Source organism: Theobroma umbraticum, unplaced genomic scaffold, assembly GCF_002168275.2.
Source record: "Theobroma umbraticum cultivar Fairchild unplaced genomic scaffold, ASM216827v3 scaffold_67.0, whole genome shotgun sequence".
Lineage (NCBI taxonomy): Eukaryota > Viridiplantae > Streptophyta > Magnoliopsida > Malvales > Malvaceae > Theobroma > Theobroma umbraticum.
Window position 1 is genome coordinate 4,442,538 of NW_018397262.1, and position 3,648 is coordinate 4,446,185.

The following is a 3,648-nucleotide window of genomic DNA, read 5'->3' on the forward strand; positions in this document are numbered from 1 at the left end:
TTTCATCTCTTCAGTGATGTTGTTTTCCCAATCCCCAACAATGCCACGCCTGAAATAGAACTTATAGTTAATACCTAGCCAAGGGTCAACTCCATTTTGGTTAACCTCCAGGTTTTTGAGCCTTTCCAGGCTGCATCTCCACAAGACCTTGTCAACCTCTTCCTCCTTGCCAAAAGGCCTTCCAAGGAAAGAAGCCAGCTTCTTCACTTGCACCTCTGGGTCCTTCTTCAGGTCTTCATATCTCAAAAAAAGTATCTTCTCAGGCCTCCTTAAACTCTCTTTCCAATAACTCAATACATGATCATGGAATGGTCCGTAGGCATGAACCCCTCTACAAAAGCTCTCAAAAGCTTCATTCATTTTCCAAGGACCTTTTCCGATAGCAGTAGCCCAAGAGTTCATAAAGTGCCACAATGAAACAAACGTGTCCTTTGGGTCTCGAGTAATGTACACAATCTTGCAAGCAGAGTTCTTAACAGATTCTGGTAACAAAGGATAAGGGACATGGCTGCGAAATAGTCTTGGAGAAGGCATAGTTGTGAGATCAGGGTTGGGATTTTCCTTGAAAAGCTGCAGCTCCAGAGATGGCATGAGATCATTAGGATGATGTTTGAGCAAAGGATCATCAATATCATCATTCGTACGACCCTTGGGGTTCATGATGGTTGGGATGATAGCCTTGAGCCATGTGGTGCCTGTCTTCATGGAAGAAGTCAGAAACACATCATCGTCGCTTGCTTGGAAGTTTGATCTTGCAGCCATGACAGGAGAAAGGAGAGAACTTGCCAACCAGAATCCTTCCCAGTTGTAAAGATCAGAACCCCACCATTTTTCTTTAGGGAGTTCAGCGAGCAAAGTAGAAGATGCATTTGGAAAGCTAGACTCCATGATGGATTAGATATGAGAACACTACATAAAATACGGTATTTAACAGCACTTTGCTTGCTTCGAAGAAAGAAGCCGATCTCAAGCAATATAAAGAGAAGAAAGGGACTGGTAAGCATGAGAGTAATACAGCAAAACATTGCTTAGCTCTCAAAATATTCGGTATGTTGGCCATATCTAGGCTCAACATTTAATTAATGAATAATTAAACATATATAATATACCAACAAAAAGCTTATTATATTACTAACCTTTTTTGTATAATTAAAAATTTAATAAACATTTTTTAATGAAAAGCTATTATTGCTTCCATTATCCCCAACTCTACATCCATTTTTGCTCATTTGATAGAAGATTGACATATTTATTGAAAAGATGATCAGTAACGTAATTGAGAAACATTATCAATTTTTTTGCTTAAATGTGATTGACTACTTAATTAAAATTATAATTTCTACTCCTATTAAAAAAAACTAATTAATAATGTGTTATCCATTTTTATCTTAACAAATTGTCTTTGACTTAACATTTTAATTCCCTCTCTCATATTTCTTTTTGTTATCAAATGAATGAAAACCTTTGATATTTGAAATTTTCTTCACTTTTTCAAAATGTCTGGTAAAATTAGTAGATTTTTCTTACTTACTTTCAAGAAAATTGTCACTTATAAATTTCTTGAAATTCCCTCCTTCAGATATTTTCGCCTATTCGCATTTTTTTTTTTTGCGTCTTTCATTTTTTATACTTTTTTCTGTTGTATAATTTCATACCAATTAAATTTTTTATTCTTCTTCTTATTTCTAGTTTTTCTAAAATATTTCACATTATTTTTATCCTATATATTTTTTTATTTCTTTTTTAATCCAAAATTTGCTATATTTGTGTCTAAAAGAAAGTAAGTGAAAGTCTTTGATATTGAAACATTTTCGGAATTGTCTAACACTTGTAGTAGAATTTTAAAAATTTTTCTCATGTAAGAATTGACAATTTTCTTGATATTGCACCATTGGCTAGATTTTCACTTGCGTGCGTAATTTAAATGAAAGATATATAATACAAACAATTATCATAATTTTATTTATTATATATTTACTTTGTTTGTAAATTTTTTGTATAATTATATAAAAAAATTGTTTTCAAAAATAATTTTTTGGATTCCTTCCAACACTTTTGGTGAGGCCTCAACTTTATTTTTACTTATGAAAATTTAGAAAAATTGCCACTTGCAATATTCCTAAAATTTCTTTCTTTTTCTAAATAATTACTATTTTAAATATTAAATTTTAATTACTTATAAATTTAATTATCATGAGTATATTTTTAAATTTCTATATATATATATATATTTAAAAATTTTCTAAATTAAATTTACATATAAAATAAAATAATAAAAAAACTTAAATAAACCATAAACGTGGGTAAGGGAATGTGCCTCAAATGCGTTTGGCCGATATGTGTACAAAATGGTGTAGGCTTTGTCTGGCCAAATTGATTTAGGTCGGGCTGAATCTGCACACTCCTTTCCCTTATCCTCTCATTTTTTAGTTCTCACCAAACAAGCCTTTTTTAAAAGTCAGCAAAAAGAAAGTCAATAAGTATAAGCAAAACATTAATTTTTAGATTTTTCGGCATCAATGCAAATCACGTTATCAATGTCTTCAAGCATGAAATCTGCCAAAATTTATCAAACCAGGATTTGACTCCACGAAATCGGCTTTTTAAATCTTTAAGAAATCTGTCAAAATCTGTCAAACAAGGATTTGCTTCCATTAAATCTGCTTACCGAGGATTTGTCTCCGTGAAATCTGCTTCACAAATCTTCACTATAATTTTCAGACTTGCCTCCATGAAATCTGCTTCTCCAATCTTCACCTTAATTTTCTAATCATCATAAATCTGTATATATAGATATGTATAACATTGTAAAGATGCAAGTTTCATAATATACAAATACCTTTTCTTACACCGTTTATACTTTGGGGTTGCCTTGCTTTCTCCATAATTGCTAGACTCAAACCAGCATTGCCCCCTCTCCAATCGTTTCTTGTTAAGAGGTTCTACACCACCAAAACCCTCCATGCCTAATTCTGTTATCCTTCTCAGCTTGCATGTCGTAGACTGAATTAAATACTCTTTGCACAATTTTACTAACATTCACAATATTTTGTTCACCATTCTAAATTATCCTCCATTCCGACAATATAAGAATATCAACAGCAAAATAAAATAATTTTGTCATGATATTTCATTTCAAATTAGTTATGAAGGTAACTTATAAAATTTACGTAAAAAGTTCAAATCAATCATAGTAACAAGAGTTCAAGTTTTTGAGAGTGAAGTGATTTAGATCTATAAAGTTATGAGATCAATGAAATTTGAATCTAAATTATTACAAATGTTATCGAAGTATGTGTCTAGAAGTGGATTATAATGATGAATTTCCCTTCTTAAATTATAGAAAGTTCATTGAATTACAAAAGTTGCAACAACTAAGAAATTATAGATACTCTTATAGTTATACATAATAATGTTCTGTTTTTCCCTTTTAGGAGTAGATAGAATTTTTTTTTTATAATTGAGGAAAAAGATTCGAACTCTACTCTTTAGACAAAAGAATTATACATTAATCAATGAACCAAATGCTTGGATGCGAAAATAGATAGAATTTGATCATGAAAAACTTAAATAGCTCGACCAAGGATTCTTGAAAAGATAAGTGCTTATTCAAGGGGAAAATTAGCTCTTTCACAAGACAAGTAACCT

General features: G+C 31.2%; 1 pseudogene; it reads right to left on the bottom strand.

The window, feature by feature from the left end:
* LOC110419108 (cytosolic sulfotransferase 5 pseudogene) overlaps positions 1-991 on the bottom strand; it is a 1,069-nt pseudogene extending 78 nt beyond the window's left edge.
* Positions 992-3,648: the final 2,657 nt, after the last annotated feature.